Source organism: Physeter macrocephalus, chromosome 9 (assembly GCF_002837175.3).
Source record: "Physeter macrocephalus isolate SW-GA chromosome 9, ASM283717v5, whole genome shotgun sequence".
NCBI classification, from domain to species: Eukaryota; Metazoa; Chordata; class Mammalia; order Artiodactyla; family Physeteridae; genus Physeter; species Physeter macrocephalus.
The window spans coordinates 35,774,654-35,802,364 of record NC_041222.1 but is presented as its reverse complement, the minus strand read 5'-3'; the positions used below and the strand labels follow the sequence as shown (position 1 = coordinate 35,802,364).

General features: G+C 43.2%; 1 protein-coding gene across 5 annotated transcripts in view; it reads left to right on the top strand.

The window, feature by feature from the left end:
• The first annotated feature begins 815 nt into the window (after positions 1-815).
• The window catches only part of GCNT1 (glucosaminyl (N-acetyl) transferase 1), a 228,128-nt gene continuing 201,232 nt past the window's right edge, over positions 816-27,711 (top strand). For 4 of the 5 annotated variants that reach the window (XR_008618216.1, XR_002892231.2, XM_007120479.3 and 1 more), the window contains exons 1-2: positions 816-926; positions 1,753-1,872. The gene's annotated coding sequence lies outside the window, so the exon portion shown is untranslated. Of the gene's footprint in view, positions 927-1,395; positions 1,598-1,752; positions 1,873-27,711 lie in introns of all 5 variants that reach the window. The other variant, XM_007120477.3, reaches the window with a different exon arrangement.

The window sequence follows — 27,711 nt, the reverse complement described above, 5'->3', positions numbered from 1 at the left end:
AGGACCCTGTGGGCAGGGAAGTGACTGTGTATTCAGTCAGTTCCTTCATTTTTTTCAGTACATATGTGTTGAATGAATAAGTGATAACGAAGATAAGTAAGAACCTGTTCAGCGCTCCAGGAGTTGAAAATTCAACGGAAGAAAACACGTACGCAATATTCCTCTTGCTGCAAGGGAGATTGTGCGGACTTTAATAATTGACACAATGCTACGGGCAGTGAGGGCAGGAGAGAGGTGCTTTCTACTTTGCAAAGCATTGAGGATTGTTCCACAATTTAATTTCAGTTTTCATGTGAAAATACACACGAATGTAATGAGTTTTTTAAAATGCTAAATTTAGTAAGCAAAGTTCATCAGGGGAAAAAAAAAACTACACGGTCACCTCTAAACTTTAACATGATGTAAAGAGCCTTGGCATTAATTTTTTTTCTTTTTCGTTATAAAACCTATTTTTATTTTTAAAATCAGAGAAGACGGCGCTTCCCGCGTTTCCTGCCTCTGAGGAAGGGGGTGTAAAACACCCCACTCACGTGCCCAGTCCTTACGCGGTGCCAACCTGAGGAAGCAGAGAGAGGAGACACGCGGAGTCCAGCCCTCCGCCCAGACCACGGAAACGCCCGGAGGGTGTGCTGACCTCTGCCGGGTGGCCCGCGGCACCTGCAAGAGCGGAGGTGCGTGAGGCGGGCGAGGCGGGCGAGGCGGACGAGGCGAGCGAGGCCTGTGAGGCCGGCTAGGCGGGGATGCGCTGGGCGGGGCCTAGAGGGGCGGCCCGAGGGGCGTGGCGCGCGGGCGCGCGGGTGGGCGGCCCGAGGCCGGGCGGCGAGGTCCTCCAGCGCCACCGGCGCAGCCCCGCGCAGCGTAAAGCCAGGAGAGGAGCGCGCGGCCCACCACCTTCCAGTGTCCTCGGGACCAGGCGCTCGCTGCTGGTAACTAACTCCCTACCATGTCCCTGCTCGGCTGCCTGGCTGCAGGGGAGGAAAGGGGAAGGATGGGCTGAAGGGAGGGAGCCGGCTCTTAGCCAGGACCCCGCTGCCCCGAGCCGGGTCAGCTCCGCCGGCTGACCGGCGGGAAGAGGAAGCGTAGCCGGGGCAGGAGAAAGAGGACGCGCGTTGGGAATCAGTTTCGAGCTTGTGCGCCCGGGGCCGGGGATGGTGCAGGGCGCCCTGCTTCGACCCTACTCTTCCGTCCGGTCAGGGGAGCCTGGGGCTAGGACTCTGGTGCCCAGTGTCACCTGGAAGCCACTTTTTCTTGTCTCTTTCCCCCTGGTCCACGTAGTGAGTAGGAGCTTAGGAATCGGAGTTGGCGGCTGCGGGCGTGGATAGTCAGGGAGCGAACAGTTAATCATAGATGTCCCTTCGCGCCAGAGGCTTTAACTTCATTTAAACCTAACTGTAGCCCTGCGAAGAGGCATTTATTACCCGCATTCTACTGATAAAGAAGCCTACGCCAGGATAATAAATGACTCACCCTGGGGCAAACCACTGGAAGAGACGCTACTCAAGGGCTCTGAAGCCCTCAGGCGTCTCCCCATCTTCCTGTTCCCTCTCCTTCACGCCAAGTCTAGGAAACGCGCGCTGCTGAGTCTATGACGAAACAGGTGATTCTTTTTAAACTCATTCTACTCCCTTCCTAGGTTTCTTTTTGGTTTTGTGTTGTTAGCACCCAATTTCTGATTTAAATATTTCCAATTTTTGTTTATTAGCTTTTAAGGTGGAAGAAGCTCTCGCTCACAGCTCTTTTCCCCCCTTGCAGCCCTTTCTCTGGACGCCGAGCAAAACACAGGCACCCCTGCCTGCTGCACACTTCTCATCTTTGCCGTTGGATGAGGTCGCTTGTAGGTCCAGCCTCTGCCTTAGGGCTGTCCGGTTGGAGGTGAGTCTTGTATCATCTGGCATCCTGCACACCCTTGGCTTTGTTATTTCTTTTTAGAGAGAAGAGAGTCTTCATTTTAGAATTAGTAGGACAAGAGGCAAATTGGGAAGATATACAGTGTTCAGAGAAAGCATGGTCTGCATTTGGTGAGGGGTAGGTGAGGCATCCGGTCAGGGACTTGCGTGCTCCTCTGGGGCATTCTGCCCCCCTTTGAGAGCTGTTCTGAAAGGCAGATTTGTTTTATAAAGGGGAGGAGGAGGGCTGAATGGTGGTTAAAGATCAGTGTAAATTACCTGCTAGGAACCCAGGCAGTTCCAAACAAGCCCCCTTGCCAGAGGATTTGATAACAGATTTCAGTTAGGGCAAGAAGGAAAATGCAGGCTCTGTGGCTCTCTGCTGTTGCTTAATGGATTTTTTGCAGGCCTTCAGGATGGTAGTTCTGGGAAGATTTTGAGTTCTCAGAAATGGCTAACTCCTCTACGTTTAAAAACAATGTAATATACGGCGAATTTACTTTTACTCAGTTTTATTGATAGATGAAAGAAGTTTTGTTTGTTTGTTTTCCCCGTTTCATGGTGAGGGTTTAAAGGTTCCTGTCAGCTCCTCTGCCTTTGCTTCAACCTGGCCTTGGAAAGAGCCTTCTCAGCCTTGGCCCTCAGTATGTACTGGATTCCATTCTTCATTAATTATAGTTCATCCTTGATTAATTATAGGACTGCTTCGAGTCACTAGTTACTTTTCCATTTGCAATTTAGTCGCTTAACACTAAGGAAAATGTTTTTCTTGAGAACTATCAACTATATACAAAATGAAATCAACAAATTTACAGGCACCGAGCAAGTAATGTGTGGGGAGAGCTAAATGGACCTTGATTGGTTCCAGATGACCTGCAGAGGATCTGCCAACACCTGGGTGGGTACTGGCCATTTCCTCCCTATAACTGTGCAGGAATTCTGGCCCAGTGTGACCAGAGCTCCCCCACCCAATAACTGAAAAATCTTTATTAAAAAATATGTAAAAAGGGATTTTAAATATTGGCTCTTCTTTTTTCTTTTTTAAAACACAAGAAATCAAATCAAATTTGGTTCATGCTGCATCATCTGTTTTCAAATCTCTTAGAAACTGCTATACCTGGTGATCACATTCTCCAGTGAATGAAAAATTCTGACCTATGATGTATATATTGTACATATTTCATGAAATGAGGTGGTAGGAAACAAATTAATACTATTGAAAATGATCTCTCCTGAATCTCAATTTCTCTTTTCTATGAAGTGTACATTAGTGTAGCCGCATTGAGGAAAGTAGTCTTTTTTGGGCCAACCAAGGAATTTTGTTACTGTTTATTCATGGTTCTAGCTCAGGATGTCAGATGCCTTACTCCCTGCCTTAAAAAGGGAGTTCCCAAATGACTATTCTTATAAATCTGGTCTTTCTCCTGGGGCCCTTCTGTAGTTTTAACCACAGTGGCTTTGACATAGGAGGCATGGCTTCAGGTTTTCATATGTCCTTTTGCCTATCTGTAGCAAACGCATGTACGCTTAGACCAGAGTTTCTCAACTTCGGTACTTTTGACATTTTTGGCCAGATAATTTCCTGTTGGGATTGTCTTGTGCATTGTAAGATGTGTAGCAGTGTCCCCAGCTTGACTCACTGAATGCCACCAGTCCCCTCCGTCTAGGATTTTTTTTTAAAAATTAATTAATTAATTAATTTGGCTGCGACAGGTCTTAGTTGCGGCACGCGAGCTCTTTGTTGTGGTTCACAGGCTTTTCTCTAGTTTTGGTTCTCTGGCTCTAGAGCACAGTTGCTCAGTAGTTGTGGCGGGTGGGCTTAGTTGCCCCCGTGGCACGTGGGATCTTAGTTCCCCAACCAGGGATCAAACCCAGGTCCTCTGCATTGGAAGGTGGAGTCTGAACCACTGGTTCACCAGGGAAGTCCCCCCTCCGTCTAGTTATAACAACCAAAAATGTCTCCAGACATTGCCAAATGTCCCCTGGGGAACAGAGTCACCCAGCTGAGAAAAACATGCACCAATAGTTAAAATGCTCTAGATGTTTATTAACTAAATTATATACTAAACACAGTTAACTTTAAACTTCTAATGACTAGAGAAGCTATTGGTAAAGTTTAAACATCTGACATTTAAAATATTTTTTATAATAAAGATGACTAAACCAGTGTTGTTCGTGAATGGCCACGTGTATTCTGCCAGGTTTTATCGCCAAAGAAATCTCAAGTGTTTGATGCAGCTGTTAAATTTCTAAAGTTTAAAATGTGGAAGCTAAAAAGAAGTTACACAGCAGTTTTCATTTTTCTCTTTTCAGTGTGCTCATTGTCTTTCAGTTTTTTTTTAAGGTGATGGAGTATCAGTGGACCATGGTTATTGATTTGAAAAAATTGACACAATCCCTAATATTAGAACAACAAATAAAAAATTTTAAGCAAAAATTTTAAAAGAGAGACTCAATCTAAATCATGTTCAGAGTAGAATTTAGTTTTAAAAGAAATTTAAAACTTTTTGCCTAATAGCAGTAACTAGGACAACCATATGTTTCTGTAGTCTGAGATATCGTAATTTTATGAAAGAACGCTAAGTACTATATGATACTGATTATCAGAAGAAAAAATGTCCTGCAAGTATAATCCTCTTTTTTTAGACCTTGGGAGGTTGCAAACATTGCCCTGGTTATAAACGATGCATCCTTAGAGAAATCAGACTAATTTGTAAGACTCAGGACTGGCTGCATAATTTGTGGGGCCCCTTGTTTAAATATTATGAAGAATTTCAGGGTGGCGACAGACAGCTGAGCATTAAGCAAAGCTCAGGGTCCTGTGCAACAGCACACAGGAAACCGGCCCTGGTAAAACTCTGCCCATAGCTCAAAAGAGGATTGTGGTCACAAATGCAAATCCAGAGAAGTGTTCCTGCTGCCATGAAGCACCCAGAATTTCTGATTCTTTGATTGTCCAAATATGTCCAATCCGGAGTCTATGTGTATTTGATAATCAGTGCACTAAATTTACTAAGAACTTCCTCCCATGATTAATTTTTCTTTTGCTAAAGAGGGAGCCAGATAGTTTGCGAGGGGCCTGGGTACCTGCACCTGTTTACTCATTGAACAACTATTTACTGAGCACCTGTTGGATGCCAGGCATTGTCAGCTCTGGGGCTACAGCTGTGAATGGTATAGAGGGTCCCTGCCTTTATGAACCATTTAGTCTAGTGGCTGGTTGTGGGGGTGGGGCGGCAGGGGGCTGACTAGCACGTAGTCACACAGGCAATCATAGTCATAAGTGGTACTTCAGAAAAGCACAAATGTCCAGAGAAAATTTAACCTGGGGACCTAACCTAGTTTAGGGGAGGGGATTACTCAGGGTAGGTCCACCTAAAAAGAGACATTTAAAATGAGGCCTTAAAAATGAGAAGGAAGTAGTCAGGTGAATTAGGGTTTAAAGTTCCAGGCTGAAATGGTTGAGACCAAGGAAGGAACGTGGCTTGGGATGAGGCCTCTTGGGTCATTATTTTGGACTTCGGACTTTAATGAAAAGGTAGGGGGATCTCATTGAAAGCTTTCAAATGGGAGATGAGATGATTAGATTTGGGTTTTAAAAATGATATCGTCACTGCTGTGTTTGGAGGGCTAAGCCCTGTTGGCATATACAGTGCCTTTGTGCAAACTAGAAAAAGGCTTCCCTTCTGGGTGGACCAATTAGAAAAGATGTACTGCTTGTCCCACTAGATCGGGCCCAAAGGCGGCCCCCTGAGCCAGTCACTTTGTGTGGGCACAGCCTGTGCAGTCATATGCGGCTACCCTGGGGAGGGGGAGAATTGGGTGCAATAGGGCAAAGGCTTTTCAGTCACCCAGGGATAGAGGAGGGGCTTGGGAGAGAGGGAGAGAGACATTGAGTTAGTAGTTAAAAATCAGTAAGAAGGGGGCTTCCCTGGTGGCGCAGTGGTTGAGGGTCCGCCTGCCAGTGCAGGGGACGCGGGTTCGTGCCCCGGTCTGGGAAGATCCCACATGCCGCGGAGCGGCTGGGCCCGTGAGCCGTGGCCGCTGAGCCTGCGCGTCCGGAGCCTGCGCTCCGCAACGAGAGAGGCCACAACAGTGAGAGGCCCGCATACCGCAAAAAAAAAAAAAAAAAAAAAAAAAAAATCAGAAGGTAGTGACTGTTTGGATATAGTTGATAGAGAGGGAGGTATCAAGGATGATTTAAAAGTTTGGCATAAATACCTGAGTGGGATAGGATGGTGAAACCCTTTATAGTTGAAGCCACTGGAGGAGGAGTGGGTTGGTACAAGGTGGGAGAGGGAAGGTAATTCCATCCATATCTGTTTGCTTGTGAGACGTCCGGGTGGAGTCAGGGAGTAGGCAACGGGAACTCCTGAAAGAGATCTGGGATGGAAATAACATGTTTGGGAGGTATTGCAAATAATCAATGCATATGAAAAAGATCCTCCAGTGCTCTGCTAGCTCAGTCTGTAAGAGCATGAGATGCTGAAAAAAGATCATCCAAAGAGGGGTGTAGAATGAGAAGGGGAGGGGGCTGGTCCTGGAGAGTTTGATCATTGTGCTTGGATGAAGAGGAGAAATTGGTTAAGACTGAGAAGCCAGGTACACCTGCGGGGTAGGGAGGAAATATGGGATCTGTGGCCCACTCTTTGCTTGTTTGTTTTTGGCTTGTTTTTTCAAATCGAGATTGAAGAAACTTGAATGTATTCCAATGTGCTGTTGGGAAGTTTCTAGTAGAGATGGGAGAGGCTGAGGATGTGGGAGTGAGAAGGGACCCTAGGTAGCCTCAGGATGAGACTGGTCACTAGAAAGACCAAGTAATTAAGAGGGTTAGAACTTTTCAGCCCCGCACGGTGACCTCTGGGAAGGGGAGGAGGTGCTAGGGATTGGGTTATAAAAACACTTGAACAACACCGTTTGGAGAGCTTCTGGGTTGCTGCACACATCAAGGTGCTAAGCAGGGGCAGCCTGCCAGGAGGAGTAGCCAGGAAGCTCGGCGCCTGTCCCCCCATACCTTGCCCTATGTATCTCTTCCTTTTGGCTGTTCCTGAGTTGTATGCTTTCTAATAAGCTGTAGTAGTAAGTAAAGTGTTTTCTGGAATCCTAGCTGTACAAGCAAATTTTTGAACCTGGGGTTGGGGTGTCATGAGAAACACTGAATGCACGGAACCCCCCAATTTATAATTTGCCTGGGCACCCCATTTGCAACTGATGACTGAAGTGCGGGCAGTCTTGTGGGACTGAGCCCTAAATCTGTGGGGTCTGGGCCGACTCCAGCTAGTTCATGACAGAATTGAACTGAATGGTTGAGTACCCAGTTGGTGTCAGAATTGGTGGGTGTCAGGAGGAAAAAAACCCCGCATTTGGTGTCAGAAGTGTAGTAAAAAACAGCTCAGCCCCACGTACCTGAAATAGCCTCTTACTACCTTTTCTTCAAATCATTTCCCACCTTTCACCTTATACTTGATGACTAAAGGCATTAATGCTCACCTGAGAGCTTATTTTGATGGACATCAAGGCCCCTGGGGTCGGGGGGAGGCTTCTGGAGGGCAAGGGTCTTCCCAGGCTCCCTCCTCAATGCGCAGGTACATGTCCAAGTTCTCAATGTTGACTATACATTAGGAACACTTGGGAGCTTTTTAAATTCCTGCCACTCAGGTCAAACCAGACCAATTCCATCGAATCTCAGGGAGGGGGATCGGTATTCTTGGAAAGCTCCCCGGTAGTTCCAGCAAGGTTGAGAGCCACTCCCTCGGCTACCAGACCATTTAAAGCCATTCTGCCCCTTTGAGCTGCAGCCTGTTACCTGGAATTTACTGTATTTGCCTATTGTGTATGAACAATTAGGTTGAGACCATTATGAACGAAATAGATTGGCATCCAAAGCAGGAGGCGAATGACGATTCTGTGCGGGTGTTGAAGGAAAGTATAAGACCTTCTATTTATAATTTTGTAAATATTTAAGAAGGAAACCAAGCTGTCTTACTAAAGTCTGTGCTGCCAGTGGTGCCTTCTGCATCTGCTATCCTGTTCGAGGAGTGTGATTTCCTAAGGAGGAGGAGGAGGCTGGGATTCCTCGCCCAGGTGGGGCCCTCCTCACCTCTCCCTTAAGCATATTGTGAAGTGTTGCAATTTGCCAGTGACAGGGTATCATTGAGTTATGTAGTTGTTTTATCAACACAAAGGCTTTAAATCACAGCATCTCTCAAACGGTGAACTGAGACTTAGCCGGTGAACGGAGACCTAGCCGTGAGTTGGTTACAGGTGTCCTGAGATTTGATTCTCAGCCACGGGAGCTGAAGTTGAGCATTCGCCTTGTTGGATGTGTGTCAGGGCATGAGAGAGAATTGCAGCTTCAGGTGGAAGATGCTTTACCATCCTTTATAATGCTCTGGGGAGGGAGCGTGACCATCTTCGCCCCACTCAGCATCCCTGCTTCTCTTTCCAGCACCCACCTAAGAGCGGTTGAGTTTACAGGTGTTTGCATCTTTTTTGAACAAAAGACAAGGTTTCCAGATTTGCTGCCCTTTCCCAGTTTTGCTGTGCCTGTCAGTAGTTGCAGCTACTTTGGAGAGCAGGAACAATCCAAGATAAGTGTGAAATTCTCACAAGGAGAGGGAGAGTGACTGCTTTTCAGAAGGAATTTATGCTACAGAGGCATTTGGAAATAACCATTTGGAAAACGTTTGCATTAGGATGTGAACATGTTGCCAAGAAATATGGTAGATTTGTGAGTTATCAAAACTCTCCCCTTCCCAAAAGAAAAAACTTTTTATTTTCATTTTATTTATTTATTTAGGTATTTTTAAAAAAATAATTAATTAATTAATTTTTATTTTTGGCTGAGTTGGGTCTTTGTTGCTGCGCTGCGCACGGGTTTTCTCTAGTTGCAGTGAGCGGGGCTACTCTTCGTTGCGGTGCGCGGGCTTCTCATTGCAGTGGCTTCTCTTGTTGCGGAGCATGGGCTCTAGGCCCGTGGGCTCAGTCGCCGTGGCTCGCAGGGGCTTAGTTGCTCCACGGCATGTGGGATCTTCCCGGACCAGGGCTCGAACCCGTGTCCCCTGCATTGGCAGGCGGATTCTTAACCACCGCACCACCAGGGAAGCCCTTATTTTTATTTTAAAATTTTTGGCCACACCACACAGCATGTGGGATCTTAGTTCCCAGACCAGGGATCGAACCTGCACCCCCTGCAGTGGAAGCGCAGAGTCTCAACCACTGGACCGCCAGGGAAGTCCCAGAAAAAACTTTTAAAAACTTGGAAACAGAATTGTCTACCTGTTAAAATGTTTTAGGTGACGTATATCAGTAAGTTTTGAATCTATTTGTTGAATTTATAAAAATGTGACACCTGAGACTGATTTGCAAGAACGACTGATTGAAACTTTACCAGTTGAATCTCATCAAGGAGCTTTTTTTTTTTTTTTTTTTTGTGGTATGCGGGCCTCCCTCTGTTGTGGCCTCTCCCGTCGCGGAGCACAGGCTCTGGACGCGCAGGCTCAGCGGCCATGGCTCACGGGCCCAGCCGCTCCGCGGCATTTGGGATCCTCCCAGACTGGGGCGCGAACCCGGTTCCCCTGCATCGGCAGGCGGACGCGCAACCACTGCGCCACCAGGGAAGCCCAAGGAGCTTTTTATAAATGGTCAATAGACAGAAAAGTATCAAGATTTGGGAAGCAGAGCTAAGTGTGTTCTGCTGTTTTTCCAGTGTATCCCTGTCACCCCAGACAGCCATTAAAGCAAAATGTTACAGTACACTGAGCTTAGAAGCAGTCATTCAAGCACTGGATCGCAAAGTAATTGGGGGTTTTCAAAAATAATGAAGCATATTTAATATATTGCTTTCATTACAAATATTAATAAAAATTTGTAGTGAGCAAGAACTTTTGTGCCCTAAGTGATTAAGCTAATAGGTTTTATTTCCTCTTGCTCCACCTTTTTGTTTTTTAATGCACATCATTTAAGGTACATATGTACAGTAGTACATGTAATTTTTAAAGAAATACACATATATTGAAGGTACTTAAAGCTTTTACTCTTAGTGTTTGTAGTAAAAATTTTGTAAGCTTATCATTAAAATCTTTAAGTCAAACTGCTGTGTCTCTCTTTCCACACACACACACAGGACAGTCTGAAAACTTGCTTTCCTTGTAAACTTTAATCTAAAACTGCCTCTTCCCCATGACATGCTCCTGTAGCTCACTCAGTGGAAAATAAAATTGCTATTAGAGTAAAAAAAAATAAGTGCTCAAACTCTGGAAGGAATTGAATGCTGTGTCTTGTTTCCCTTGAAATGTGTACATTAAACTTCCTTTAAACAAGCCACTTTGAACACTTTACAAAACAGCACAAAAAGCCATGGAACTTCAAGAAATCTTGTCGTCAGCCCTTTGCTCTGGGACAGGTAAATGCTTTAAGTCATGTGGCTTCCCTTTCTTTCATTCACTAGCCACGTCATTGCTGTTGTCCGTGCACCCATACAAGCCAGTTTGGGTATTTTTGGCAAGCAGAGATTGGTGGAGGGCTGCAGTTCTCTGGGCAGGTGAAGGTTAAAAAGCCAGTCCAGGTCAGCTGTGTCCTGTCTTGGGGCTCTGACTGCCTCTCCCGCATAAGGTTGACTTGAGACACAGGGTGTCGGACATTCCAGAAGGATTCAGCTGACCATCATGTTGCAATCAAGCAATCACGAATTTTCTGGAATCAGCAGCTGGACCCAGGAATGTTCCCAGGGCACCATCCCAGGCTATTCGACTTGCCAGGCTTATGTGTTGGGATCCTCCCAGACTGGGGCGCGAACCCGGTTCCCCTGCATCGGCAGGCGGACGCGCAACCACTGCGCCACCAGGGAAGCCCAAGGAGCTTTTTATAAATGGTCAATAGACAGAAAAGTATCAAGATTTGGGAAGCAGAGCTAAGTGTGTTCTGCTGTTTTTCCAGTGTATCCCTGTCACCCCAGACAGCCATTAAAGCAAAATGTTACAGTACACTGAGCTTAGAAGCAGTCATTCAAGCACTGGATCGCAAAGTAATTGGGGGTTTTCAAAAATAATGAAGCATATTTAATATATTGCTTTCATTACAAATATTAATAAAAATTTGTAGTGAGCAAGAACTTTTGTGCCCTAAGTGATTAAGCTAATAGGTTTTATTTCCTCTTGCTCCACCTTTTTGTTTTTTAATGCACATCATTTAAGGTACATATGTACAGTAGTACATGTAATTTTTAAAGAAATACACATATATTGAAGGTACTTAAAGCTTTTACTCTTAGTGTTTGTAGTAAAAATTTTGTAAGCTTATCATTAAAATCTTTAAGTCAAACTGCTGTGTCTCTCTTTCCACACACACACACACACACACACACACACACACACACACACACACAGGACAGTCTGAAAACTTGCTTTCCTTGTAAACTTTAATCTAAAACTGCCTCTTCCCCATGACATGCTCCTGTAGCTCACTCAGTGGAAAATAAAATTGCTATTAGAGTAAAAAAAAATAAGTGCTCAAACTCTGGAAGGAATTGAATGCTGTGTCTTGTTTCCCTTGAAATGTGTACATTAAACTTCCTTTAAACAAGCCACTTTGAACACTTTACAAAACAGCACAAAAAGCCATGGAACTTCAAGAAATCTTGTCGTCAGCCCTTTGCTCTGGGACAGGTAAATGCTTTAAGTCATGTGGCTTCCCTTTCTTTCATTCACTAGCCACGTCATTGCTGTTGTCCGTGCACCCATACAAGCCAGTTTGGGTATTTTTGGCAAGCAGAGATTGGTGGAGGGCTGCAGTTCTCTGGGCAGGTGAAGGTTAAAAAGCCAGTCCAGGTCAGCTGTGTCCTGTCTTGGGGCTCTGACTGCCTCTCCCGCATAAGGTTGACTTGAGACACAGGGTGTCAGACATTCCAGAAGGATTCAGCTGACCATCATGTTGCAATCAAGCAATCACGAATTTTCTGGAATCAGCAGCTGGACCCAGGAATGTTCCCAGGGCACCATCCCAGGCTATTCGACTTGCCAGGCTTATGTGTCCTTTGGATGTAAGCGTAGGACATGCCTCTAGAATATCCCTAATCCATCCACATAGACGGAGCATCCTGATCTCATCTTTGTCCACTCTTTTCTCAAATGCCATGTTAATCAAAGTCATTAGCTTCACCCAGGAAGATCCAGTTCTAACACTCCTGCTAATTAACAAAACCTCTGGTTTGCAGTGAAAATACTTGAAGTACTAGTAGTAGCTGCCACTAGAGTGCGGCTGTCCCAGGAATGTGTTCCCGTTTAGGGCTCTTGACCTCTCTAGCTCCCAGGTATAGATGAAAACCAGCACATTTACACCTTACTGGCTCTGCTGAAGTAGTTTAAAAGTACAGTATAGTCAACCTAACAATATTGCATTGATTGCCTTTTATCAGAGAACTTGCAAGTTCCCTGAAAATAGGCATGGCTATAAAAATACAAGATTTTCGGGACTTCCCTGGCGGTCCAGTGGTTAAGACTCCATGCTCCCAATGCAGGGGAACCCTGGTCGGGGAACTAAGATCCTGCATGCCGCACAGCCCGGCCAAAAAAGGAAAAAACGAAAACAAAAACAAGATTTTCAAACACATGCACAAATCAAAATGAGTGCCTTTGAACACCTTGTTTGGTATCCATGAAACCAAGCAGGACCCTGTGGAGCCCTCCCAAGTACAAAGGCTTTCCATGCCCCACCACTTCTTGCTTGTAGGGAAAAGATTTTAGCCTCCTAGACCTTCCCTGAGTTCCAAAGGTCAGATTCAAATAGTTACTAAGAGGAGAGAGGGAATGCAGAAACAAAGGAAAGGCAGTCAAGGAACAAATAGTGCAGCCATCAGTCGGGGCCCTGGTTTCTCCTGAAGGGATCTCTGATCTCCTTTACGGGAGCTAAGGCCCCCCACCCAGGTGGAGGGTGGTAACTTCAGGCCCTTGGGCCCCAGACTGGTTGGAACCAGAGGGCTGATGATTGAGATTGTTGGAACACCACCCTGTTGCCTCACCACCAACCAATCAGAGGAAGGGCACACACCCTGCAGACCTCCCCTCCAAAGTTCGCCTAAAAAAAACTGTTTCCCCAAAACCGTCGAGGAGTTCGGGGTTTTTTGAGCATTGGCAGCCCCAGACTCCTTGTCTGGCGCCTTACAATAAAGGCTGCGTTTTCCTTCACCATAACCCAGTGACAGTAGATTGGCTTTACTGTGCACAGATGTGTGGACCCAAGTTTGGTTCTGTAACATTCTTAGATGTTTCTGGTTATTTTGAGGATTAGTCTCTGTGCTAAATTGGACCCATTAGGAAAGGGACCAGTGTTTGATGGTAGATGTGATTTTGGAACACAGCGAAAGTCAGCCTTACAAGGTAGATTGATCATGCTCAGTAATACCATTTTGGGGAGGTGGGGTAGGGAAGTTATAAATAAAGTGTAAGTGTAAGAAAATAATACACTAGATTTCTTGTTTGACTCATATAGAGATTTTTTTTTCTTTCTTTTTTTGGTTATGAAATTTGACCTGTACTGAAAGAGGATGGAAGAAAAGAAAAGAAGCGATGTTTGATGGCCATTAACCACATAGGAATCAGGTTTCCCATTTGGTTTTCTGTGGCCGGCCCTTCCTATCTCCCCCGCCCCCATTCCCCTCCCCCACCTAATTGAGTTGAGGCAAAGCAGTAGAGTGTAAAAATGCACATTCTGACAGGGTGAAGTTCAGGATGAACCCTCAGCCTTTCCACTCACAGTTGACCCTTAGAAAAGTCACTTGTGCCCCTGGGCCCCAGCTTCTTCGTGAGTTAAAGAGGAGAGTGGGGCTTGGAACTAGCTGGATTTTTTCCTTATGGTTGTAATCTGCTGCTTTAAAATGTTCTTGGTCAAATTTGAGAAATTCTGAATACCATGTCCCTTGTACCTGTCTTTAAATATTCATGGTGAGCATTACCATCTTGAGAGCTATTAGAAGGAAGAAGCCCGGGAGTATAGCATCTTGTCCAACTTTGTTTCTGACCACATTTCTCATAATTTATTGGACCACAGGATCCACCTGACCCCCACAACCTAGTAACTGCCCACCAGAGCTGGTGTTTCCAGCAGGACTAGATGCATTCTCAAGTTTCTTTCAGCTCTACAATGGATGCATTGTTTCCAAAATAGCTTTTTACTGTATTGACCAAGCCTATAATTTCCCGCAGAAGGCTCAGCAAATAACCTTTGTGTGAACTTTTTGAGATCAGGGAGATGCATTATTTGTGATTGTATTTTTCCGCTAGAACCTATATGATAGGTTTTGTGTAATAGCTTTTTGTACAACACAGTGTTTTGTATAATAGCTGCTTGTGTGGAATTAAGTGTATTCAGGTATTTGTCAATAAACTTGAGATACAGTTTCTTATTTGGGGGGGGGTGTCTGAAAAAAGGTACCCTTAGATATGAATTAAAGATTTGAACAATGTCCAGTTGAGGAAATATAAACAATAATAATGAATAAATTGCTAATGTTCATTGAAGGCTCATTATGTATCAAGTATAGTGTAAGTACATTACAGGTTGGCTCACTTATTTTGTATAAATAAGGATCTGTATGGTCCTTAACCCAATTAAATTGCTTAAAGTTATTATTATTTTTTAACATCTTTATTGGAGTATAATTGCTTTACAGTGGTGTGTTTCTGCTTTATAACAAAGTGAATCAGTTACACATATACATATATCCTCATATCTCCTCCCTCTTGCGTCTCCCTCCCACCCTCCCTGTCCCAACCCTCTAGGTGGTCACAAAGCACCGAGCTGATCTCCCTGTGCTATGCGGCTGCTTCCCACTAGCTATCTATTTTACATTTGGTAGTATATATAAGTCCATGCCACTCTCTCACTTCATCCCAGCTTACCCTTCCCCCTCCCCAGGTCCTCAAGTCCATTCTGTACATCTGTGTATTTATTCCTGTCCTGCCCCTAGGTTCTTCAGAACCATTTTTTTTATTCGATAGGAGCACAGGCTCCGGACGCGCAGGCCCAGTGGCCATGGCCCACGGGTCCAGCCGCTCTGCGGCATGCGGGATCCTCCCAGGCTGGGGCACAAACCTGTGTACCCTGCATCAGCAGGCGGACTCTCAACCACTGTGCCACCAGGGAAGCCCACATGACTCTTTTTGAATTATGCTTTTTGCAGGGTTTATGCCCAGTAGCGGGATTGCTGGGTCGTATGGTAGTTCTATTTTTAGTTTTTTAAGGAAGCTCCATACTGTTCTCCATAGTGGCTATATCAATTTACACTCCCACCAACACTGTAAGAGGTTCCCTTTTCTCCACATCCTGTATAGCATTTATTGTTTGTAGATTTTTTGATGATGGCCATTCTGACTGGTGTGAGGTGATACCTCATTGTAGTTTTGATTTGCATTTCTCTAATGACTAGTGATGTTGAGCATTCTTTCATGTGTTTGTTGGCAATCTGTATATCTTTAGAGAAATATCTATTTAGGTCTTCTGCCCATTTTTGGATTGGATTGTTTGTTTTTTTTTGATATTGAGCTCATGAGCTGCTTGTAAGTGTTAGGGAGTGTTCTAGTTTCATTCTTTCACATGTAGCTATCCAGTTTTCCCAGCACCACTTATTGAAGAGGATGTCTTTTCTCCATTTATATTCTTGCCTCCGTTATCAAATGTAGGGTGACCATATGTGCGTGGGCTTATCTCTGGGCTTTGTATCCTGTCCCACTGATCTATATTTCTGTTTTTGTGCGAGTACCATACCATACTCTCTTGATTACTGTAGCTTTGTAGTATAGTCTGAAGTCAGGGAGCCTCATTCCTCCAGCTCCGTTTTTCTTTCTCAAGATTGCTTTGGCTAATCGGGATCTTTTGTGTCTTCATACAAATTTTAAGATTTTTTGTTCTAGTTCTGTGAAAAATGCCATTGGTAGTTTGACAGGGATTGCATTGAATCTGTAGATTGCTTTGGGTAGTAGAGTCATTTTCACAGTGTTGATTCTTCCAATCCAAGAACATGGTATATCTCTCCATCTGTTGGTATCATCTTTAATTTCTTTAATCAGTGTCTTATAGTTTTCTGCATACAGGTCTTTTGCCTCCTTAGGTAGGTTTATTCCTAGATATTTTATTCTTTTTGTTGCAGTGGTAGATGGGAGTGTTTCCTTAATTTCTCTTTCAGATTTTTCATCATTAGTGTATAGGAATGCAAGAGATTTCTGTGCCTTAATTTTGTATCCTGCTACTTTCCCAGATTCATATATTGAAGAATCCTTGCATTCCTGGGATAAACCCTACTTGATCATGGTGTATGATCCTTTTAATGTGCTGTTGGATTCTGTTTGCTAGTATTTTGTTGATGATTTTTGCATCTATGTTCATCAGTGATATTGACCTGTAGTTTTCTTTCTTTGTGACATCGTTGTCTGGTTTTGGTATCATGGTGATGGTGGCCTCGTAGAATCAGTTTGGGAGTGTTCCTCTCTCTGCTATATTTTGGAAGAGTTTGAGAAGGATAGGTGTTAGCTCTTCTCTAAATGTTTGATAGAATTTACCTGTGAAGCCATCTGGTCCTGGGCTTTTGTTGGAAGATTTTTAATCACAGTGTCAATTTCAGTGCATGTGATTGATTGATCTGTTTATATTTTCTATTTCTTCCTGGTTCAGTCTCAGAAGGTTGTGCTTTTCTAAGAATTTGTCCATTTCTTCCAGGTTGTCCATTTTATTGGCATATAGTTGCTTGTAGTAATCTCTCATGGTCCTTTGTATTTCTGCAGTGTCAGTTGTTACTTCTCCTTTTTCATTTCCAATCCTATTGATTTGAGTCTTCTCCTTTTTATTTCTTGATGAGTCTGGGTAATGGTGTATATCAATTTTGTTTATCTTTTCAAAGAACCAGCTTTTGTTTTGTTGGTCTTTGCTATTGTTTCCTTCATTTCTTTTTTATTTATTTCTGATCTGATCTTTATGATTTCTTTCCACCTGCTAACTTTGGGGGTTTTTTTTTGTTCTTTCTCTAATTGCTTTAGGTGTAATGTTAGGTTGTTTATTTGAGATATTTTGTTTCTTAAGGTAGGATTGTATTACTATAAAGTTCCCTCTTAGAACTGCTTTTGCTGCATCCCATAGGTTTGGGGTCGTTATGTTTTCATTGTCATTTGTTTTTAGGTATTTTTTGATTTCCTCTTTGATATCTTCAGTGATCTCTTGGTTATGAAGTAGTGTATTGTTTAGCCTCCATGTGTTTGTATTGTTGACAGATTTTTTCCTGTAATTGATATCTAGTCTCATAGAATTGTGGTCGAAAAAGATACTCGATACGATTTCAGTTTTCTTAAATTTACCAAGGCTTGATTTGTGACCCGAGATATGATCTATCCTGGAGAATATTCCATGGGCACTTGAGAAGAAAGTGAATTCAGTTGTTTTTGGATAGAATGTCCTGTAAATATCAATTAAGTCCATCTTGTTTAATGTATCATTTAAAGCTTGTGTTTCCTTATTTATTTTCATTTTGGATCATCTGTCCATTGGTGAAAGTGGGGTGTTAAAGTCCCCTACTATGATTGTGTTCCTGTCGATTTCCCCTTTTATGGCTGTTAGCATTTGCCTTATGTATTGAGGTGCTCCTATGTTGGGTGCATAAATATTTACAATTGTTATATCTTCTTCTTGGATTGATCCCTTGATTATTATGTAGTATCCTTCTTTGTCTCTTATAATAGTCTTTATTTTAAGGTCTATTTTGTCTGACATGAGACTTGCTACTCCAGCTCTCTTTTGATTTCCATTTGCATGAAATGTCTTTTTCCATCCCCTCACTTTCAGTCTTTATGTGTCCCTAGGTCTGAAGTGGGTCTCTTGTAGACAGCATATATTTGGGTCTTGTTTTTGTATCTATTCAGCCAGTCTGTGTCTTTTGGTTGGAGCATTTAATCCATTTTCATTTAAAGTAATTATCGATATGTATGTTCCTATTACCATTTTCTTAATTGTTTTGGGTTTGTTATTGTAGGTTTTTTCCTTCTTTTGTGTTTCCTGTCTAGAGTAGTTCTTTTAGCCTTTGTTGTAAAGCTGGTTTGGTGGTGCTGAATTCTCTTAGCTTTTGCTTGTGTGTAAAGGTTTTAATTCCTGTGTTGAAAATGAGTGAGGTCCTTTCTGGGTAGAGTAATCTTGTTTGTAGGTTTTTCTTTTCAACACTTTAAGTATGTCCTGCCACTCCCTTCTGGCTTGCAGAGTTTCTGCTGAAAGATCCACTGTTAACCTTATGGGGATTCCCTTATATGCTATTTGTTGTTTTTCCCTTGCTGCTTTTAATATGTTTTCTTTGTATTTAATTTTTGATAGTTTGATTAATATGTGTCTTGGAGTGTTTCTCCTTAGATTATCCTATATGGGACTCTCTGCGCTCCCTGGAGTTGATTAACTATTTCCTTTCCCATATTAAGGAAGTTTTCAACTATAATCTCTTCAAATATTTTCTCAGTCCCTTTCTTTTTCTCTTCTTTTTCTGGGGCCCCTATAATTCGAATGTTGGTGTGTTTAATTTTGCCTGGAGGTCTCTGAGACTGTTCTCCATTCTTTTCATTCTTTTTTCTTTATTCTGCTCTGGAGTAGTTATTTACACTATTTTATCTTCCAGGTCACTTATCTGTTCTTCTGCCTCAGTTATTCTGCTATTGATTCCTTCTAGAAAATTTTAAATTTCACTTATTGTGTTGTTCACCATTGTTTGTATACTCTTTAGTTCTTCTATATCCTTGTTAAACGTTTCTTGTATTTTCTCCATTCTGTTTTCAAGAGTTTGGATCATCTTTACTAGCATTACTCTGAATTCTTTTTCAGGTAGACTGCCTATTTCCTCTTCATTTGTTTGGTTTGGTGGGTTTTTACCTAGCTCCTTCATCTGCTGTGTGTTTCTCTGTCTTCTCATTTTGCTTTACTTACTGTGTTTGGGGGTCTCCTTTTTGCAGGCTGCAGGTTCATAGTTCTCATTGTTCTTGGTGTCTGTCCCCAGTGGGTAAAATTGGTTCAGTGGCTTGTGGAGGGGACTGGTGCCTGTGTTCTGGTGGATGAGGCTGAATCTTGTCTTTCTGGAGGGCAGGACTGCGTCTGGTGGTGTGTTTTGAGGTGTCTGTGACCTTATTATGATTTTAGCCAGCCTCTGTCTTAATGGGTGGAGTTGTGTTCCTGTCTTGCTAATTGTTTGGCATAGGGTGTCCAGCACTGTATAGCTTGTTGGTCGTTGAGTGGAGCTGGGTCTTAGCATTGAGATAGAGATCTCTGGGAGAGCTTTCGCCGTTTGATATCACGTGGAGCTGGGAGGTCTCTGGTGGATCAGTGACCTGAACTCGGCTCTCCCACCTCAGAGGCACAGGCCTGACATCCAGCCAGAGCACCAAGGCCCTGACAGCCACACGGCTGAGAAGAAAAGGGAGAAAAAAAGAAAGAAAGAAAAATAAAAAAGTTAAAGTAAAAAATAATTATTAAAAATAAAAAATTAGAATGTAATAAAAAAAGAAAAAAAGAGAGAAAACAAATCCACCAATGATAACAAGCACTAAAAACTATACTAAAGAAAAAAAATGGACGCACAGAACCCTAGGACAAATGGTAAATGCAAAGCTATACAGACAAAATCACGCACAGAACCATGCACATACACACTCAGAAAAAGAGAAAAAGGGAAAAAAATATATATATCGTTGTTCCCAAAGTCCACCTCCTCAATTTGGGATGATTCCTTGTCTATTCAGGTATTCCACAGATGCAGGGTACCTCAAGTTGACTGTGGAGATTTAATCCACTGCTCCTGAGGCTGCTGGGAGAAATTTCCCTTTCTCTTCTTTGCTCACACAGCTCCTGGGGTTCAGCTTTGTATTTGGACCCACCTCTGCATGTAGGTCGCCCTCTGGAGTCTGTTCTTCACCCAGATAGGATGGAGTTAAAGGCGCGGCTGATTAGGGGGCTCTGGCTCACTCAGGCGGGGGGAGGGAGGGGTTCAGGCTGCGGGGAGGAAGGGGTACAGATGCGGGGCGAGCCTGCGTCAGCAGAGGCCAGTGTGATGGTGCAACAGCCTGAGGCGCACTGTGTGTTCTCCCGGGGAAGTTGTCCCTGGATCACGGGACCCTGGCAGTGAAAGGGAGAAAAAAAGAAAGAAAGAAAAATAAAAAAATTAAAGTAAAAAATAATTATTAAAAATAAAAAATTAGAATGTAATAAAAAAAGAAAAAAAGAGAGAAAACAAATCCACCAATGATAACAAGCACTAAAAACTATACTAAAAAAAAAAAATGGACGCACAGAACCCTAGGACAAATGGTAAATGCAAAGCTATACAGACAAAATCACGCACAGAACCATGCACATACACACTCAGAAAAAGAGAAAAAGGGAAAAAAATATATATATCGTTGTTCCCAAAGTCCACCTCCTCAATTTGGGATGATTCCTTGTCTATTCAGGTATTCCACAGATGCAGGGTACCTCAAGTTGACTGTGGAGATTTAATCCACTGCTCCTGAGGCTGCTGGGAGAAATTTCCCTTTCTCTTCCTTGCTCACACAGCTCCTGGGGTTCAGCTTTGTATTTGGACCCACCTCTACATGTAGGTCGCCCTCTCGAGTCTGTTCTTCACCCAGATAGGATGGAGTTAAAGGCGCGGCTGATTAGGGGGCTCTGGCTCACTCAGGCGGGGGGAGGGAGGGGTTCAGGCTGCGGGGAGGAAGGGGTACAGAATGCGGTCCGAGCCTGCGGCAGAGACCAGCGTGACCTTGCAACAGCCTGAGGCGCACTGTGTGTTCTCCCGGGGAAGTTGTCCCTGGATCACGGGACCCTGGCAGTGGCGGGCTGCACAGGCTCTCAGGAGGGGAGGTGTGGATAGTGACCTGGCCTTGCACACAGGCTTCCTGGTGGCTGCAGCAGCAGCCTTAGCGCCTCATGCCCGTCTCTGGGGTCCGCGCCGATAGCCGGGGCTCGCGCCCATCTCTGGAACTTGTTTAGGCGGTGCTCTGAATCCCCTCTCCTTGCGCATCAGGAAACAATGGTCTCTTGCCTCTTAGGCAGCTCCAGACTTTTTCCCGGACTCCCTCCCGGCTAGCTGTGGTGCACTAGCCCGCTTCAGGCTGTGTTCATGCAGCCAACCCCAGTCCTCTCCCTGCGGTCAGTCCTCCGAAGCCCGAGCCTCAGCTCCCAGCCCCCGCCTGCCCCAGCAGGTGAGCAAACAAGCCTCTGGGGCTAGTGAGTGCTGGTTGGCACCGATCCTCTGTGCGGGAATCTTTCCGCTTTGCCCTCTGTGTCCCTGTTGCTGCGCTCTCCTCCGTGGCTCGGAAGCTCCCCCCACCACCCCTCACCCTGTCTCTGCCAGTGAAGGGGCTTCCTAGTATATAGAAACTTTTCCTCCTTCACAGCTTCCTCCCCTGGTGCAGGTCCTGTCCCTATTCTTTTGTCTCTGCTCTTTTTTCTTTTGCCCTACGCAGGTACGTGGGGAGTTTCTTGCCTTTTGGGAGGTCTGAGGTCTTCTGCCAGCATTCAGTGGGTGTTCTGTAGGAGTTGTTCCACATGTAGATGTTTTTCTGATGTATTTGTGGGGAGGAAGGTGATCTCCACGTCTCACTCCTCCACCGTCTTGACGGTCTCCAAATTGTTATTATTTTAACCAGCAGAGAAGCTGAAACTTGGAGAGGTTAAGGCCTTATGAAAGCATGAGTTGGTGGATGATGGTGTCCAGTTTTTGAACTGGGTAGTCTGGCTTTAGAATTGAAATCATTGCTACCAGACTCTCCTTCCCCTCACATGTAAACATACTGGAGAAAATATTGAGCCACTAGTAATCAATGAAATAGAAAATGAAACCTCTCTGATGTATTATTATACAGTTGTAATAGGTCAAAAATAATTATACAGTATATGAATAGGTAACACATAGTTAAAATAATTGTAGAGTAAATATAGAGAAAATGATACTCAGATATTAGGGTACTCACATATTTACTCAGTATAAGTAAATACTATGGTCCATTTGAAAGGCAATCAAGAGCCATAGAAATTTATAGATTTTGATCCAAGAGTCCTCCTGGAATTCCAAGGAAAAGCAAAGATACGAGTATATTCAAACATGTCCATAGCTCCATGTTTATATCAGTATAATTTGGAAATACCCTTTAGTATCCAGCCACAAGGCACACACTAATTGGGGCAGAAACAATGAAGACATTTTGATACCCATTAAATGAAAAAAGCAGAATAGAAAACCGAATCGCAGCTGCTATCACATATGAGCACAAATGTAAAACAGTCGTGCCCCTGGATAGGCATCAGAAAGGAACATGTAAATGACGTGTAGCTGGACTGAGAATGTAAACAGCTTTTTGTTTGTTCAGAAATTATTGTTACCGTCATGCTTTGCAAACCTGTCAGTATTTAACCGGAGCTTATGTTGGAGCATTGGGACCATTTTATCTCAATTTACAATTAAAAACAATTCCTGAAGTGAAAATTAAAAATTCAAATATAACAAAAGTGAATAAATACCTCTCTCCCCCGCCTCCCCAGACTAAAAGATGATCACTAAATGGTTTTGGGTGTGTGCCTCTCATATTTTTCCAGTGCACATTTACGATATGTTGGGAGGCTTGTTTTTTTAATGGGTTTATTTTGTACAGACTAAAGAGCAACTCATCTCTGAATGCCAGTTCATGTCAAAAACCGTTTTCTGTGTTATTACGTAGAGAATTCCTTCATTCTTGACTTCTGCAATAATTTCAAATTCAACAACTGCGCTTAAATGTAATTTAGATAAAATGATAATGGTTGCCCCTCAAGTTTACGAAGCTACGTAAAGGGAGCGTTCAGAGCTTCGCTCACAAATGGGTATCTGAGGGTTGAATATGTTGTTCTGATGTATCTTTGGTCTGAAGCCTTCAGGAGGAGAGTTTGTCATAGTTACACCCGAGGGAAGAATTGGAAGGTTCTGGGGCTCCTTGTAAGGTTAGGAGGTAGGGTGAGGTATAATTTGAAGCTTTTAATAACTAGATCCAGTGTTGTTCTTGGCTGGAAAGTGAGACTGTTCTTCTCCCTCTTCTCTCTCCCCAGAGTCAGTTGTGGGTTGAACCCCACCTCACCTCTTTCCTGCTGGTGAGCTAGAGTAGATAAACAGCAGATGCTAATCAGAGCAGCTGAAGTCTCAAGTTTCTTTAAGTGTTAAAGAGAAAATGTATGTAAAAAGAACTTGCTAACTCTTAACATTAAAACTTTCCTTAATTCTGCAGTAACTTCAATTGTAAGAGCACCATCAATTTAATATCAGTTTTCAAGGAAATTATAAAAAAGAAACCACCATAGTAATGAACACATAGTGTATATAAGTGCATCAAACGCCTATCAATTTCAAAACTATCAATGTGAGAAAAAATAAGTTCTCAGACTTGTGGAAATACAGTCCGATTAAGATTTTGTCTTGCATTGGGACTTCCCTATCATCCTCTGCTCTCTTGACTCTCAGCTCAGTCAGTGCTCAGCCTTCCCATCCCTCGTCCCTGTCCATCATACATCTGCTGAGGAACAGCAAAGTGCTTTATCACTCAAAAGTAGGGGTCCCCTTACCGAACTCGTCTGCTCTTGTGCATAGGTGAGGAGACAAGTGCAGAAAGGTTAAGAAAGGTAGGTCAATCCTGAAGACGGGATGAGAGCCACCCAGCATGAGGCCAGTCATTTGGGGTTTCTTTATAGATATTCATTCTGTAAGACCCAACACAGAGTGCTTTGAATTCATGTTACACTCATCGACAGACTATAATTTGGAGCATTTAAGTACTGTACTTTAGTTTCTTTATCTGGAAAAGACTGAGTTAGAAGGCACATTTAAAAAAAGCATCCAAGATACCGCCCTACCTTTTTTGGGTGGATTTTGCAATATTTAGGCTTGCTTTTTTCATTCTTTGGGTTGTTACTGGTTGAATAAGCCTATGCAAGGCCTAGGGAGCAGTGTGAGTAGAGTGAGTAGGAAAGAAGGCTGAGGCTGGACCCTGATTACTAGGAGCTGAACAAGTGTGTGCCTGGATTAGTTCAGAGATGGGGTTATGTGGAATTAAGTGAGCGGTGATGGTGGTAACCCTTGTTTATTGAGGAACTGATGCATACTAATCACTGTTAGGTGCTTTATAGGTTTTTTTAAAAAATCATCACCAACCAAATAAGGAGAGTATTATGAGCTTCATTTTTAAAAATTTATTTATTTTATTTATTTTTATTTTTGGCTGTGTTGGGTCTTCTTTGCTGTGCGCGGGCTTTCTTCTAGTCGCGGTGCACAGGCTTCTTGTTGCGGTGGCTTCTTTTGTTGCACAGCACGGGCTCTAGGCATTCGGGCTTCAGTAGTTGCGTCACATGGGCTCGGTAGTTGTGGTTCGTGGGCTATAGAGCACAGGCTCAGTAGTTGTGGCGCACGGGCTTAGGTGCTCCGCAGCATGTGTCATCTTCCTGGACCAGGGCTCGAACCCGTGTCCCCTGCATTGGCAGGAGGATTCTTAACCACTGCGCCACCAGGGAAGCCCGAGCTTCATTTTTCAGATGAGGAAACTAAGGCTCAAAGAGGTTAGGTAGCTTGCTGAAGCCAGTCATCAGGACGTCGCATAGTTAGAGGATTTATACTTGCTTGTGTTTGACTTCACACTGCTGTTTTGCCCTGTGGCTTCTGATAGTGAATGATCCACTATCAGAATGATGTTCTGATAGTGGATTTCAGATAAGGGGGGAGTCATTGTGGTTCAGAAAAGGGACCAAGTGCAAGAGGTTGAGCTGGTTTTAACCTGTTGAAGAAATTGGGCAAAGAGAGCTGTATATTCTTCTGTATGGATTGAGACTATTTGCTCTGACAATTAATTACATTTAGCAAGTCAAAAATCCAGACAGGTGGTATGACCTGGAATTTTGGGAATTCTTCTAAAAGCAAGAGGGAATCTAGTATTTTATAACTAGAATGTTTGGAACCTAGGAAGCATTTAAACCCTAGAGTATTTAAAATTGGGATTGTTCAAGCAAATCTGGGACCTATGGGCTTCATGAGGAGTGGGTGGGACAGAAACCTAGGCCACTATTAATGATGTCTCTGCTTAAGAATTGCTCTTGCTGGCTGGCCTTGCCAACCGTGTATACTCTGAGTGCTTGTTTTCTCATCTTTAACATTAAGAGTGAGCAAAATGAACCTTAAGTACCTTTTAAATCTAAAATTTGTTTCCAAAAAACTGTGGTGCTCTATTCAGTATTATAAACTACCTAGTATTCAATTTTTTAAAAAAAGGAAAGAAAGAAAGAGAAAAGTTTATTACTCTTCAGTCTGCAATTTTGAAAGTGAGCAATGAGATCTTTTATACTTATTTTGGTGTCTAGTAGTAATGAGGTTGAAGATTTCTTCAAAAAACAAACTGTGTGTGTGTGTGTGTATATGTGGGCATGCGTGTGTGCTCACGTGCGCGCATAAATAGATGTATTTCTGCTCAGATCTATCAAGGTCAGCGTCTGCGAATGAACTTACTGCCTTAGAGGACAGGCTTTTCCCATTTCAAAGTTAGTTTAGCCGATACTCATACTTTAAGGAAATTGGGATAACACTACAGCTGTAAGAAACACACTGGTTTTTGAGAGGGAGCCAGACAGATGATCTTTGTTCTTTATCTCCAAATTTTCATGGCATGAAACTTGAAAAGGTCTGTTTTTGTGTGTTCAGGCAACCTGCATCACTCCTGCCTGTACTCCTGATAAATTTCTCTTAAGTTAAAAAGCCTCTTCTAAGTAACATTTTTGCCTAAATGTACTCACCTACTCTAAAGGTGTCAAGGTGAAAGCCAGCAGCATCTTTTTACAAATCATAATGGCTTAAAAAAATAACCCTCAAGTTTAAAATTGTATCACTGATGGAGTCAGGGAAAATTCAGTGACACTAAGTATATTCACAGTGTTGTGCACCCGTCTGCACTGTCCATTTCCAGACCTTTTCATCATCCCAAACAGAAACTCTGTACTCATTAAGCAGTAGCTTCTCCTTTCCTCCTTGCGCTGCCCCTGGTGACCTCTAATTTACTTTACATCTCTGTGAATTTAATTACTCTAGGTACCTCCCTCCTGTAAGTAGAATAATACGGTATTTGTGTTTTTGTGATTGGCTTACTCACTTAATGTAGATGAACGTAGCATGTGTCAATTTCATTCCTTTTGAAGGCTGAAGAATATTCCATTGTGTGTGTGTGTATATATATACACACATACACACACACACACCCCATTTTATCGTTTGCTTTTCCTAATTACTAATATAATGCATTAATTCTGATATTTTAGTACAGTCATGGGCATTCTTTTGGCTTTTAAGGGAACGGGTACAACTTGTATGGGTAAACCCAAATAGTGAGTTTCAAGGGACACATAATTGTAGAATCCTGTTTGAATTAACCAGCCTTATCCACCTGCATTTATTTCCTCATGAGCTGGAGCCAGTGTTTTCAAGCCCTGCTGCTTCTTCAGCCACGGGCCCCTCTCTGGTGGCCAGAGGACACAGACAGCTCAACATAGTGGGAAGGAGAGGCCCTCAGCTCGTTTATTCTGATGCATTGTGTCTGGTCCTGCTGGTGCCCTTATCCCCTCCCCCACTTTTCTTTTTTGACTCCATGAATATGTATGTCTAGGTTCTTGGAAAAAGGACTTAGGCCAGTTACTAAGTCTTCTTTCACCCTTTCAAGCTATCATTGAGTATTTAAAGAGAGATCCAGATGAAGAGCATTGGTCTTTATTCTCAAACATTCAGAGTGAGTGTGTGTGTGTGTGTGTGCGCACACGTAAGGGGTGTATAAGGAAAAGAAGGCATTCAGAGAACAAACAAGTCTACTCTGTGGTCTCTGTGTACTTATTGTTTGCCTTACATTTGCAAAGGAAATTTCCAGAACAGTGTTTTGGTTCTTCTCAAGTTTCCTTCCTTTCAGGGGATGGTTTGAGTATTTTCAGTATTACTGAGCAAAGCTCATTTGATGGATGAGGAGCCATCCTAGGGAAGGACAGAGCTGGCCCTGGAGAGAGGCCACCACCACCACTGCTTCTGTGCAGGACTTTTCTACAGCCTTCTGAGCTGCTTCTCAGAAGGGCTTTTTATTATGAGTGAGAATTGTAATCATTTGGGGCATGTATGTGTCCCCTGTTTATCATCACTCTTTTGATTTCTTTACTGAAATCTTGACTTAGTTTCCACAGATGTACTTTAAAATCTATTCATTGTTGTGGTTCAATGTAACTGAGAAAACAGACCTTGTGTCATAATAGAACATGAAGGGAGGTCTCTAGGGTTATGGAACATGAGTGGTAAACAGCTGTTATCTCTTGTTCACCTTCCTTTTTTTCTCCTTTTAATTTATTATTTTAATACAGCAGGTTCTTGTTAGTCATCACTTTTATACACATCAGTGTATACATGTCAATCCCAATCTCCCAATTCATCCCCCCCACCTTGGTGTCCATACGTTTGTTCTCTACATCTGTGTCTCAGTTTCTACCCTGCAAACAGGTTCGTCTGTACCATTTTTCTAGGTTCGACATATATGCGTTAATATACGATATTTGTTGTTCTCTTTCTGACTTACTTCACTCTGTATGACAGTCTCTAGATCCATCCACATCTCTACAAATGACCCAATTTCATTCATTTTTATGGCTGAGTAATATTCCATTGTATATATGTATCACATCTTCTTTATCCATTCATCTGTTGATGGGCATTTAGGTTGCTTCCATGACCTGGCTATTGTAAATAGTGCTGCAGTGAACATTGTGGTACGTGACTCTTTTT